We start from the raw sequence: 15,348 nt of genomic DNA, 5'->3' as shown, positions 1-15,348 counted from the left end.
GAAGTGGTGCAAGCACCTACTCTGGATACCTTTAAGAAACATTTGGATGCTAATCTTGCTGGGGTGATCTGTCCCCAGCTGACTTCCTGCCCTTTGAGCAGGGGGCTGGACCTGATGAGTCCTAATAACTATGAATTAGATTATCTAGCTGGAAAATTATAACAAATTTATAATTTTTCTGTATATAGAATCTAATTATTGGGGGTTATCTTATAATCAGGATCATTTTAGATTTGAGTAAATATGGCATATGACAGGTTGATCTCGCAAGGTCCCTTCAGCCCTAATGTCTATGAAATCTGGCCACAGGCATCACCCCAGATAGGTCCTGCTACAGTAGTTCCTTATTTGGGTTTTTTTCTTTCAGAAACTTCATATCAATGACGCAGGACTGAAGCCACTAGTGAAGTAACCAAACCCCCACGGCTTAGTCTGAGCTCTATAACAAGGCACCGTTCCATCTCCTTTTCCCACCAGGCTGTGTTGCCTGAGCAAACTCAAGCTTTCTTTATAGCTAAGGAGTTTTCATTCATTTGAAGAGCTTTGATGAGACCTCCCATATGTATTCAGGAGATCAAAGAAAGGGTCAGCAAAACACTGAGGTGACACAGCAGGTTGGATTGTAAGGTGATTATTTCACTTCTACTGTGCATATAAAACACAACAAAGTAAGGTTTAATGAAATGGGTGATTATGACGACGTCTTAAAATTGTATTTTGGGTTCTGTCATTCTAAGTTCCAGGTGTGGGACCTGTTTGGATACTGCCGTGAGCTTCCCAAGTCTTGAAATGTGGCTGCTGCTTCATATCCATTTACAAAACCCAGAAGCAAACACAGGGTATTCAAACCATCTTTATCAAGAATGTGCAAAACTCAGTCACCAAAATAGCAGGCACTAACTGTACATAGGCCTACAATGGTCAGTGTAAGTCCTGTAAACATACCAGGCCCAGTGCACTCCTCAGCTTTATACCCACTCATCTCTTCCAGACCTGCTTGAGTTTCCATTTACGTTACTGATCAGAGATCCTTTCTTTCTGATTTGAGCTTTTATCAGCAGCTTAAAAAGCTTCAGGCAAGGGTAATACTGCCACTTCCAAAGGGAAAGTTTTGTGAGTCATCTACAAAGCACATAATGAATCAAACTCTACTTTTTCATATGCAGACACAGAACTGGAATAGTGCCACAAATGTCAAAAGGTGTTACACCATTGTAATGAAGTAGTATTTGGCCCCCAGTCACAGGAAACCTAAGGATTTGGCAATGATATCTTACTGCATTTGTTTTACCTGTCACTTCAGTAATTTAAGAACCGTTGCCATGGGGGAAGATAAAATGATTATATCAGCCGTGTTTGTAGTAGTTCAATATTCTTATAGATAACATATATCTTTTATCTCATAGTTGCAACCTGCTTAATTTGAAAAAAACATTGCCCCCTATAATGCTGAAGTATCTGAACGTTAGGACAAACTGATGTGTAAGCTTTTTGCCTCAGCACTGCAGATTGTACCATAGACATGAAAGGTTTCACTGTAGCTGGAAAGTCACTTTTTATGAAATCACATGTAGCTCCAGGGGTTGCATTCTTCAGAATTTGTGCATACTGATGATCTGTGTCTTCAGACTCATTTTGGCAGCCTCATGCCATTTTCAGAAATCTATCTGGGATACAGGAACAAAGCAAACGCACAAGAATGTCAGGATGACAGAACTGGCACAGCTACCGGATGGAATTTCTTTAAGGAAGCAAAAGAGCTCATTCATTTTACTGGCAAAAAATGATAGGAAAATGATGATTCTTCTCCTGAAGAACGCTCCAACATTGTTAAGCCATTCAGACAAGATAAAATGCATGACAAAATTCCTTTGCCATTATCCACATTGTGGCTCTCCCCCAAAACACGGATCTCTACACTTGACTCACATGCACAAATTCTACTGATGATCGATGAAGGGTTGAGTGTGGAATGAGCACAGACTCTGCGGGAAGGGATATGCAGCCAATAGCTGTCTGCAGTGCGAGCTGGAAGCCATGTCATGAAGGTGACTGCACTGTTTGAATAACAAAATTGATAGAAGAGACTGGAAACACAGGGTCTACCCTGATTTTTCTTTAAAGCTACTCATGTCTACTTTTGCCCTGTCCTTATCAACCTTATGATGTGAAACATTTTGGTGGCACTGTCTGCACAGAATTTCCCTCTGCAATAATAGGCAGAAGATTATCTGTTCCTGAAATTGGGAGATGGCACCTTGGGAGAATTTGGCTAGAGAGCTCCTTTAAGGTTAATGTTTGAAGTGCAGCATGATACAGAGAGTTGTACCACATATAATACCATCATTTGATACAATGACCTCATACCAAAAGGCAACCACCATCCATGCATGGAGCACAAGAATGGTCTGCAATTTGGGGTAATAATGGCAGGTCAGTCATTCAAATAGCAAAGCCAGCTTTTGGTATGCCTAATGTGCTGGTGATCTCACATGCTTTCCCCCCATGCTACGACTGGTACAACTATGTAGACCAAATAAATTCAGAATGGCAATCTGCAGCTAAGGTAAATTAGTATCGTGTCATTTGAGTCAATAACTCAGTGTTGATATGGACCAGCCAACAGTTTGGTCCAAAATCTTCACATTACAAACCATCATTAATAATCATTCTCCCCCTCCCTCCCTCCCGACCTTCAGTTTACCTGGGAGAAGGGCAACCCACTAAAATCGTGCAGACTGGAAGAGGAAATCTGCCACCACAACAAGAAGATTTTGAGCTTTATCTCTTTGCCACAAAATATTTTGACAGACAGACAGAGGATTTGCATCATAGTGACAACAATAGCTACGTTCATTGAAGAAAAATATGCGAAACAGGAAGACCTGCATTCCTTGCATGGAAAATAAAAGCTTGCTTCTGCCAATGGCACTGGAGACATTTTTCAGTAATAACTCATCCACATGAAGAAATGGCCACGGTAATGCTGGCAGGATCAGGGAGGCCTAAAATAATCTGCCGCTTTCCTGGCAGTCAGGAAAGCGAACGGAACGTGGTGTGCATTGTATTTCTTTGAAAATTTCCTTTATGATCCAACCTCTTTGAATCACATGCAACAACTCATTTCTTTCTTCTCCTCCCAGCTTCTTGTATTTCTAAATCAGCATTTCTCAAAATCTCAAAAAGATCTTGACCTTTGAGATCTATATATAGAGAGAGCTCAAAAAGAGCTGTAGAGCCATGGACCCCAAAACCCCAAGGCCTTATTCTGCTCAGAGCTGAGCTCATGCATTTTAAGAAGTCTCCAAGCCCTTAGGATCCTACAGCCTTAGTCCCCAATGCTGAATACATCTGCAACATAGGCTTAATTTTACTTGTTGAGAGAGATGCACCTTGTAGAATAAAGTGAAGCAGAGTTGCATAAGCTTTCACAAGCCACAGCTCACTTCATCAGGCGCTTATGCTTCTCTGACTCACTTAGTCTAGAAGACATACCTCTGCCTGACTTCAGACTAACATGGGTAACTGTACCACTTTGCTCACGGGGATCAGGTCCTCAATTATTTAAGCATCAAAACCAGAAGTATGTTGGATATAGAAGTACACTTGCTATATTTGCATCCTTCTCTGCATAAACCAAAAGCACAAAGACTTTCAGTGCATTGGCCAAAGCTGCAAGGCATGAATGGCACAGGTGAAAGAACACGAGGGTCCTGGACAGCAGACCCTTCCTTCTCACTGGAGAACTCCGCATGTCAGTATGCCTTTTGCTTGCTTTCTTACTGCAAACCACAGAAAGAACCGCAGCTGGGCATATTTTTTTCCTAACTTCTATTAAAAAGAAAGAAATGGGAAAAATAAAATACTAGCCTGGCACATTTAAATAAAGACGTGCCCAGAATGTATCCAATTAGAAAATTAAAAAGGGAAGATTGCACATTTCCCACACCCTGCCTAACGACCACCAATTTTCAGAGCAGAGAACACATGAAGACTTACTGGCTGCAGTCATTTCCACCCCTTCAGAAGCCTTTCCTGTCCCTTTTTTTGGACGTGCATAAACACCATTCCCCACGGCTGGCAATTTGCTCAATGTGCCCATCAGTTTCTTGTAAGGACATTGCATCATTTAAAGGAGAGAGCCGTGTCTGTGCTGCTCGTTCGTTTAAATTGCAAAAGACCCCTAGATCCATAGGGCAAAAGCCAGAGGCAGAAGAGAGCCCTCAGTGTATGAGTTGGAGCAAAAACCTTTGGAAAGCTACCCGGGAGCTGCAGAACACAGGGGCATTTGTTTATCCAGCCTGAGCACATCAGTTCCACTGTTCCTGAAGCTCCAGAGCGCTGGGCTCACTTCACCACGTTCCCCCAGCACAGGAGAAGAGAGCATTCAGCATGGTTCAAAAAGTAAAGACAGAGCTATGCCAGTCTCTTGATGTAAAAACACTCAGCTCCCTCTCAGCCATTAAAATGAATGAAGAGCAAGGCTGTTTGGATAAATATCAGCCAAAAGAAACCTTGGAGGCAGCTAGAAGGCTACTGCTTCATACAACATAGACCATGTTTCCAAATACAAATATTACCCTTGGCAAAGGCTGCCCTTCGCTTCATGAGTTATGTTGCATTTTTTGTTATGTTTGAGTGCGTGCGAGAGGTATAAATAGCCAGACTGGTGTTAAATGAGCTTTTCTTTTCTTTTTTTTTTTGCTGAAATATCAAAATCTTCTCAACTCCGTGGAACAAGCGCACACTGTACATTTCTGTGCCTGTAGCTTTATGTGGCTAATTACAGAAAGTACCATCTAACTGAAAAACAATGCTCAAGGGCCAAATGGGAAAAATGCAATTTTCCTCTATTAAATTGTTTTCAGACAGCTGTCTGTGAAAGCACATCTGGGTCACTGTCTCACATGTGTACATACAGACTTATTTGCCTTACTGAGTAGTGGTTGATAACAGTTTGTAACACACTAGGACATGAACAATGCCATGCGACAGCCAAGGAGTGGTAAAATGTCTACCAGACATCTCTGATTTTGATCATTGGTCCTTATGCCTCTGAGAACAACACACATGAGATTCTGGGCCTTCCTGGAGCCCCAGAGAAGTCTGTACCATGTCATATACAGCATCCCAACAACATACTGTCAGTGACAGGTACCAATTAAAAAAAAATTTAGATACTTCAGTTTATTGCACTGCACTACACTATGCTGTGTACCATCTACAACTAGCTGGAAGCCTGTTTCTCATTCTCTCTCATGACAACCTTTTCTCTATACCATGAGCATCTATCTTGTCTCTAGATGGGATTATTGCTACATAAAACAAAAGTTTAAAAAGTGGTAGCTCATCCATCCAGGCTGCTGGCAGGTATTAAAGCAATCATTAATTTGGGGCTTGAGGAATGTTATGCCCCATCCCCAAAATCATACAACCTGACATGCCAGATGCACATTGCAGGTCATGCAATTTTGGAGATGGAGCACAAAATTCCCCAATATGTGACTGCCAGCAAGTAGGGGACTGGAAAAAGGCCAACGTGGTGCCCATTTTTAAGAAGGGGAGAAGGGAGGAGCCAGGTAACTTTGGGCCAGTCAGTCTTACACTCTTTGATTTTTTTTCTAGTATTTTCCCAGGGATAGAGGTATTTGTGAAAACTCAGCAGGGGAAATGATGCTGAAAGAAAACCAGCACAGGTAGATCCTGCCTGACAAACCTTATAGCCTTTTATGACCAGGTCTCACACTGCCTTGACACAGGAGCAGAGGCCGATGTCATCTACCTGAATTTTAGGAAAGCCTTTGACACAGTTTCGCATCCTATTCTCATAGGGAAGCTAGCAGGCTGCGGAGTGGATGCCTACACAGTCAGGTGGGTGGCCAACTGGCTTAGGGACTGCACCTAGAGAGTGGTGGTGGACGGGGTGTTCTCAGCCTGGAAGGAGGTGGGCAGTGGGGTCCCACAGGGTTCGGTCCTTGGGCCGGTATTATTTAATATCTTCATCAGCGATTTGGATGATGGTGTGGTGAGCACCCTCTCCGAGTTCACGGACGATACCAAATTATGGGGCAAAGTTAATATACCAGAGGGCAGGGAGCAGTTACAGGCCAACCTGGGCAGGTTAGATCAATGGGCGGAACGTAACAGGATGCAATTCAACAAAGATAAATGCAAGGTGGTCCACCTAGGGAGGAGTAATCCCCAGCACACCTACAGGCTGGGGGATGACCTCCTCAGCAGCTCAGAGGCTGAGAGAGATCTTGGAGTCATAGTTGACTCCAAGATGAACATGAGCCAGCAGTGTAACAAGGCCATCAACAAAGCCAATTGCACCTTGTCATGTATTAGCAGATGCATGACCAACAGATGGAGGGAGGTGATGCTCTCCCTCTATGCAGCATTAGTCAGGCCGCAGTTGGAGTACTGCGTCCAGTTTTGGGCAACACACTTCAAGAGGGACACGGAGGATCTGGAGAGGGTTCAGAGGAGGGCCACTCACATGATTAGTGGTCTCCATGAAAGACCCTATGAGGAGAAGTTGAGAGATCTGAATCTCTTCAGCCTATACAAAAGACGGCTGAGGGATGACCTGGTAGCCGTCTATAAATTTATCAGGGGAGGACAGCAGGGAATTTGGGATGCGCTGTTTACCAGAGTGCCCCAGGGAGTAACTAGGAATAATGGGTGCAAACTAGTGGAGAGTAGATTTAGGTTAGACATTAGGGAGACATATTTTTTTTTTTTTACAAGAAGGGTGGCCAGAGTCTGGAATGGGCTTCCAAGAGAGGTAGTACTATCACCTAACTTGGAGGTCTTCAAGAGGAGGCTTGACAATTGCCTGGTTGGGGTTGTCTGACCTCAGTCCTCTTTCCTGCCAGGGGCAGGGGGTCAGTCACGGTTATCAATTGGGTCCCTTCCGACTCTATAATCTATGAATCTAGGGAGCCCCACACCGGGAGCCCACAGGGCACATGAGCTATGGGCAAAGCTGTTTGAAGCTATGAATGCAGCTGGGAAGCTGTGAGCAAAACAGGTTCAATTGAAGGTGTCATACAAACCAACCATGCTAATGATGTTCTTTCTGGTTCCTTTGCTATATTATCACACCACAACTTGCCTTTTACTTGTGGCATATTACAGTCTATGATGCAATTAACACCTGAATCATAGTATAAATGTAATATTGGCCGGTGCCCTGCAACACAGACTCTTAAGAAAACCTCCCCCTTACACCACGCACTCCACTAATGTCCCATGGGACATCTGGTAAAGTTGAACATTTTCAGCTTAATTTCCAAATACATCAATGGACAAGGTTCAAGGGAGATAAAGCAGTCACCTTTTGGGAGTTTGCCTACTCCAACAGCTCTACCACCCGGGAACAAAAGGGATCCATGCCTCAGAGTGACTCTGCTCCCAAGAGAGAATAGGAAACTGCAGCACTCTCTGAGGAGTTACAAAGCTCACTTTACTGTGAGGTTCAAAAGGAAGATTAAAAAATTTTCAGTGTTATAAGAACTGAACAGGAAACAGAAATGTTATTTCATCTACTTAATGTAAGCTGTTCGTATGTTTCTTCAGTAAGGCACCAAAGAGAACCCAACTGTTAAGAGACAAACATATTGTGGAGAAAATTCATTTATAATTTCATTTACATGTATAATCTCTGAGTTACTTCAGATTTGCCCAACTCTAAGGGGGAGCACATCTCAGTGCTGATTAGTATGAAACCAAACATTCCAGGCCATTACGGGAACATGATGGCACTTTTATTCAGGATGGCAGCAGCCTCTAGATAAATGTTTTTGCCAATTCACATTTGAATTAATATATGCTGGCAAATTACCTTTCAAGAAGGATGCCTCAATGAGCTGAGACCTGAGGAGGACATCACACTGGAAGAGGACTTTGGCATGCAAACAGTTCAGCAATCTGATTAGTTTATCATCCTTAAGTGTTTTTGAGGGGGGAGGAGGAAGTGGGGAGGGTGAGATTTTCAATGGGCCTAAAGGAGCTTAGCTCCCACTGAAAAAAGTCAATATTTGAACTCCCTTAAGCTCTTTTTTAAAGCCCCACCTAGTAATCCAAAGTTTTTTTAGAAGAGTTGTAAGATCATCATTAAGGTACAGCTTGCATTAATTAAAGATCTATGTGGTCATTTTTCTTTTTAATCCAAGGGCTTTTGCTTTCTAATTGGCACACACCAAGGCTGGAAATCATACAGTTCACTCTCCTGTACCACATCTCCCCAGCAGACTGTCAACCTTGCCTAGCATTGAGAGGGGCAAAGCAAACAGTCATGAAAGCTTTTGAACAGCCAGAAACTAATCATGCCAACAGGCTGCAGAGGAGAAGGGAACAATATCCAAACAAATACCCCAGGTCTTCAGCAAATGCAGGCATTGGACACCTTGCAGAACTGCACTTTTGTATTTCAAGGCCCACCTATGCCTTTTGCTGACAAGTAGTGGTGTTCGAGCCAAACTGCCCTCAGCCCTAAAGGCGCTGTGATCCCTTGGAACATTCTCCATCCCCTTGAAACAGCATGAATTTATAGGCCTTCAGGGCCTCTGCAAAGTCCCTGAATGGGAGGAATCAGTGGTGTAAGCCAAAGGCCGCCAGAAGTTGGATTTCTGCCCAGCACAAAACTGTGGCAGCAGGTGGGATTTGAGTTGCTTTGGACATCGAAACAGAGATTCACTAGGAGAAAGAAAGAGAAAGGACACTGCTTCCATTTAAGCTTTTTGCTTCCTATGTTTATGTGTTGAGGGTTCTCAGAAACTTGGACATGAATCACACACAAACACACGCATGCACACATACAATCATCTTCCCCTCACTGCTTCTGAATGGCTGACATAATGGCCAAACACATCAGACAAAAAGATGCAGGACAATAAGATTTTAGAGTACTTTGTTCGTTATTCTTTCCACTCTCTCCTCTTGCACCACGGCATGATTTAGGGAGAAGTATTGATGGTTGCTGATATAGAGGCTGATGGAAGAGAATAAGAAGGGTTTAAAAAAAAAAAAAACAAAAAACCCACAGGAATGATGGTCATTTTTAGCTCCTGACACCGCCGTGTGGGTGTTGTTACGCATTTCAGGAAGTGTCTGGCCACAGTGTGATAGGGTTGTTATTATTGGTCAATCCTAATTAAAAGGCTTCCTTGCATCTTGTAATCAAAAGTTTCTTGACCTCATTTTCAGTTCACATTTTTGACTGTAAGAAGCTGCCTAGTTTCTGCCAGCATCCAGGATCCCCAGAAAGTTTCCTTAGAAAGAGTTAAAGATGACTTATTATTCAGCTTTGGGTTCCTTTCCGTGGAAACTGGAAATTTCCAACACAAAAGGTGTAAGGCAAAGAACACATGCTGTGAATTGGAAAAGAGCCTCACTCTAAGCATGCAAAACTTACAGCTGCTGGTATTTGGAAATGCTTATATTTTTAACACCACTCAAATTAGCACAGGGTGGTTAGCTCGAGGCTGTCATTAGAAATTGCCAAGTGATCCAAAGTCCCTTCAGTAAGTAAATAGGGGTATTAAAGTGTTGAGTAAACAAAGTGACCAGGGTGCCTCTAGGGCTCCAGCATGGTCTTGATCAATGGATTAGGAGTCAAAAAAATCACTTGTGCTATTTTCTGTTGTGATATTCCACCCAACATCAATACAACTTCAGCAGTAGTGCCTGTTTCCTTATCAAAATTCAGCCAAGGCCCCTGTTCCAAGAGAACCTTTAAAAAATACAGCTAGTGGCTTAGCCATAGGTAAATCCCCATTAGCTCCTCTTTAAAGGAACAAAATAAGTTGCAACAGTATGCAAGATGCATGTACAGAGAGTCCCAGCCACTGGACAGGAACTGCAATAACATGAGAGAGAGAGAAACCACTCAACCTGTCTGGGTGCCAGTTGGCACACAGGACACATCCAAATATGCGTGCACTTTCGGTTCCCCGGGGATAACTAGGGGTGGTGCATCTTGCGTTGCTGCTTCTCATCTGTGGGGAATGCCCATGCTACGTGTGCTTTGGCATGCAAGTTACCCCAGGTGGGGTAGAGGAGGCTGGGCCAGTACTGGACTGGCCCCAGCAGCTTTATCTTGGGTTCTGGGAGACTCCCAGGGCTGCAGCAGTGGTGATTCTGCCACATGGAGCCTGGCTGGCAGAGGAGTGCAGCTCTAGGTGGGCCAGCTCCGCTTTTCAACAGTGCGTGCTGGCTGAGTGTGTGTCACTCTGGGGGTTTATTCCCCCCCTTTTTTTTTTTAAACCACTGGGGGTGTTCCCAGACAAGCGTGCACGTGCCTGTTGCAGCATCTCAAAGCAGTTTAAAGACACTGCAAGAGGCATACTGGAAATGGAAACATGTTCCCCGTGCTGCACATTTGCAGCACGGACTCTAAATTTGATACTTGGAAATCCAGGTATCAAAAAAACAGTCCAGGAACATGCCCTGAGCCAACCTGGAGGCTGGGTCCTCCTGAGAGACACTCTAGTATCTGACTAGAGTGTCTCCATGATGCTTCTGCTGCCTTAACATGCTGGGGTTTGTGACAGGTCTTGAGCAGGGGGTACCACATGCCTGTCCCTCCACCCACCCCATGAGGCACTGGCAGCAGCTGCCAGCTGGGCCATCAGGGCCATGGTCTGGCTGCAGGCACAGCCCCATGGAGGTGCAGCACTGCCTGATGTGGACTCTGTGCTGAACGGGCCCGACCTGGTCCAGTCCAGTCTGCCCTGCTAGCACACAGCTTTCCTAGTCCCATCCAAAGTTGTGCACTAGTGGGCTGAGCCAAGTCATATCCGTTCAGCATGTACATCTCCCCCCCCCCCCCCCCCCCCGAGTAAGGCAGCACTGCACTGCCAGAGGGCTGTGTCTGCAGCCAGGCCATGGCCCTGACAGCCCAGCTGGCTTTGCTGTGGGGGGAGGGGGGGCACATGTGGCAGCCCCCGCTCAAGCCCCCTAACAAACCCACCCACACACTCATCCCCGCACACCTCCTGCCACTCCCCATACACCCCCACCCACAAACCCTACATCCCCCCTATACCCACACCCCCCACACACCCACCAATGAACCCCGCACACCTCCCCCCACACACAAACCCAAGAAACCCACACCCACCTCCCCCACATACCCCTTCCTACCCCCCTTCAGCAAACACCATACCCACCCCCCACATCGCACAACTTGTGTGCCCAGCTACCAGACAGGATGGGACCTGCTGGTGGGACCTCTGGCTGCAGGGGTAGCTGTCCCCACATCCTGGTTAGTGAAGGGGTCAGGGGGAGCTTTGATTTTTCTTTGACAAAATAAAATTAAAAAAAAAAGCAAACACCAAAGCATATAGATTCTTAAATATTTATTTTATTATGATGATTAGAAGCCTACCAGTGCCTCTAATTGCTTTAAAATTGTAAACATATCAATAAAATATTGCCCAACTGATCTCTCTCTCTCATATATATCTATCTCTCTCCATCCTGGTATTATATTATCCTGGTGTTCCCCATTCAAAGATTGCAAATTCTCTGATAAAAAAGTCCCAAATTCACACTTTATCTATAGTGGTGGTTTGTTTTAAATCGTGGAAGAACACGGATTTTGGGGTATTTTAAAGAGTGAATTTGGGATTTTTTTTATCAGAGAATTTGCAATTTTTAAACAAGGAGCACCAGGCTTCCGGGTAGTGAGGCAAGTGGAGGAGCCTGCCCAGGGCTTGCACTGGGGATGCAGCTGGAGGGCAAACAAGGCAGCTGAACTCCTGACCATTTGGGGCCAGGAGGACATGGTTTGACAGTTGGAAGCAGGCCACCACACTGGGCACATATTCTGTCCAGATGGCAGGATGGGGGCACACATGGCAGCAGTACTGCATGAAGGCCTATTGTGCAGCCATACCCCAATGGCAGCTGGCCCAGAGGTGCAGGAGGCTCTGCTTCCAGTGCCCATGCCACAACCCAGACAGCTGGGCAGTCCCCAACCAGGTCTGGCAGGTATGCAGACATTGGGGTGGATGCTGTCACAAATGGAAGAAGGTCACAGCCAGGCAACAGCCCCCACTGCCAAACTGCTGCAGTAGGTAGAGGGTGCAGGGTCCACTTTAGTTCAGGGTTGCTGCAGCAGTCCATCTGGCACGGGGGGCTAGTGTCCCCATATGTCAACTGGTTGGGCCTCAGAAGCTCCTGAGAGCAAGTAGCCCTGGGCTGCTCACCAGGGCAGCTTTTTACACCTGTGCTGGCCCCAGCCTCCAGCTCCCCCTGACTGCAGATCTAGGAGGAGCTGGGCAGGATCAGTTTGCTTCAAATGGCACAACTTGCCCCATACCAAAAGTGTATGTTCAGGCATGTGTGCTGAGGCAAAAATCCCCAGCACAAATTTGTGCTGCTCTTATTTGAGCTGCTGCAAGCTCACGTGCCTGCATGTGTGGATGCACCCTGGATATCCAAGGGTCAAAAAAACCCGTGGAAAAAAAACCCGGGGCAGCGCACACTCGGGCAGTGCACACTCAGGTAGCACGGCAGCATGGAGAACACTGGACTGTGCAGTATGTGACACTGCAAACACACCACAAAGTGCACAACCGCATTCATCTGGATGCACCTACACAGTCCAAAAGTCTATAAACCAAGAGGAACACCAGCATTCCAGGATGTTTCCTGAACTGCGCCACTATGAGAGGCTGAAGGGGGAAAGGAAAAGGCAACTGCTACAGACTGGATGGAACAGTAGGAAGAAGCGATGCACAAATCAGTGCTTGGCAAACAGACAGGAAGAGTGGCAAGTCAGTTTGGGGTTATCAGGCTAAGTACAGTAAGTGTGAGACAGAGGCATGGGTGAGTAGTGTGGCTTTCTGGTGTGTGAGAAACAAGTGTATACATGACAGAGGGAGTCCAGGGAAGCATGCACTGGGGCTGCACGTTCACATGAGCATGTCTGTGCCTCCAAGTTTGAATATGCAGAAGTACCCATTTGGGCATTATTTTGCACACAGGATCAGGGCTGGGTGGTTGATATGTGCATGGTCACAGGTGAGCAAGTTGATCTGTCTGAACAGGCTGGGAAAAGGTGTGTGAAGGCATGCACTGGAGTGGCCTAAGAGTGGTTGTATAGGCCAGAGGGAAAGGAGTCTGGCCACAGGTGCATAACTGTTCTAGCACAGAGCTGTCCAATTTCTGAGAGGCCGGGACAGCCGAGCCCATATCATGGCACATGCCTTTCACTGCCACATGTTCCTCCTCCCGCAGACACATCCTGCCAATACAGAGCACTGCACTGTGCAGTGCTACATGGATTGCACTGGCCCTGTTGCACCATGCAGAGCCCCTGAGTTTCCCTGAGCCCCACAGTTGCAGGCTTCCCCAGCTCGAGGCCAGGATACCCCACCCCATCTCCAGGCAGCAGAAACAGAAGGAGGAAGGAGAGTCCACAGACTCCAAGGCAGCAGCTGGAGAGGGAGCAGGGAACACAGTTTAATTCCTTTTCTAGGGAGTTAAACTGCAGGTTGCCAGTTAGATAGCCCTGTTCTTGCTAGTGTTTGACCAAAGTGGTTGACTTTTCTTGTATTGTTGCAAGTCGGGTTTTATGGAGTTCCCCTTCTCCTGCATGCACACGCTTGTCCACAAAAATCAAAGCTCCACTGCTGCACGGCAGAACCTCATGTAGCAGCTCCTCCGTAAAGTCCCATCAGGTCAAGAGACAAACCAACCTGGCAATACCTCTCCAACTTCCCAGGCAAAACAGATAAAGAAAACCAAACCAAACCAAACCAAACCTTAAAAGCATTTCTTCCAAGACTATACCTTACTTGCACACTGAGGAGAAAATACAACAGGGTAAACTTTGCACCACCACCATAAACACACTTCTGCCCAAGCAGCCTACAAACTTTCATGTGTGCTAATGTGTGGGAAGCTGGACAGCTCAGCCAGAAGTATGAGTAAGTAAGGTGTACGACAGGTCAGCACACTTGCCTCGGGGCCACATTGGGATTATAATTGTAATGGATTCCACTGCAGAAATTTAACCAAATGGCTTCCAATCCACATACCCTCACCACTCCTCCTAACCCTGCCCACCCAAAATACAGCACACTGCAACCCTCACGTCTTTCCTCTTGCTAGGAGGGCCTTAGGAGAAGAGAAAACTGTAAATGTGTGTGCAGCTGCTAAGTTAAAATACATGTATTAATTATGGGCTGCAGGAAGATACTGGAGCACTCTTTTGCCCATTTCTTTTTTAAAGATAAGCACTCCTGTTAAACAAGTATACTCATCAAAAGAAATGTTTATTTTTTTTTGGCACAAAAAAGCTCTCAATGCCCTACAGAATTTCTTACAGCAATTCTCACACAGACAGCAACAAAAAGCAATAAGGGGGTGGACTGGAATTCTTTAAGTCACAGCCTAAATGTAGCAATAGTGTAAAACACTGTTCATTCTCAACTTAAGACTTCACCGCTATTCACTGTTCTAAAATGACTGGTCCCTCACAAGAGAGCTTGCCTTGGGGGGGAGGGGGGGGTTCCTCCCTCCCCTCCCCCCAAATAATACTGCCACTCCTCCATATAAAATAAATAGACCAAGGCACCTCATAGGCTGCCCCAGGATAAAGCAGATCCAGGGCTGAGGGCTGGATACAGAACTTAAGTTCTCTGGTGTTTGCAGCAACTGTTGCCTTTCAGAGGTGAGATGTTTACTTTCCATGGGGAGGAAGTTTCCCCACCCTGTGTACAGACATCCATCTGGCCTAGAAGCTGTATAAGCAACAGGCCCACAGGCCACGGTGGGCCTCTATCACTCATGCCCCTGGCAACCGCTGCAAATTACGTGCAACCTGAAGATTATCCAAAAGGTTTTTGCCTGGCATGGCTCTGAAATGGTTTATTGCATAGTTCTGCTGTACATTCCAGGCAGGCAAAAGAGGTTTATTATGTAGCCGTGAATCCAGTTCTTTAGCTTATATCATGGCATAATTCGCTCACCTCTCTGTCCTTCTAGTTCAGTGTCAGGTTTCTCCCTTCCATTTAGACAACTTTGGCTCAACGTCGTATCGGTGAGCTTCTAAAAGCCTTGTGCTCTGCAAAGGAGACTTGGTGTTGTTGAGAAGAGAGGTCACATAGCCAGAGGAGGTTGGCATATCTCCCGCAGAGGCCTGATGTGCCCCTCATGTTCCTTGTTTGTGCCTTCCCTTCACCCCTCCAGGGCCTACAATGCCATGATCTAATATGCCCAACAAAATGAATGACATTTTTACAAGAAGAGAGAGCAAGAGAGAAAAATGGGCAGCCCTGATTTAGCTGGTGAGGAAGTAATGATTTATAACAACATTTGAGACAGGTCATTAAA

The sequence above is a fragment of the Alligator mississippiensis genome, chromosome 1 (assembly GCF_030867095.1).
Source record: "Alligator mississippiensis isolate rAllMis1 chromosome 1, rAllMis1, whole genome shotgun sequence".
Classification (NCBI taxonomy): Eukaryota; Metazoa; Chordata; order Crocodylia; family Alligatoridae; genus Alligator; species Alligator mississippiensis.
This window is presented reverse-complemented; position numbering follows the sequence as displayed.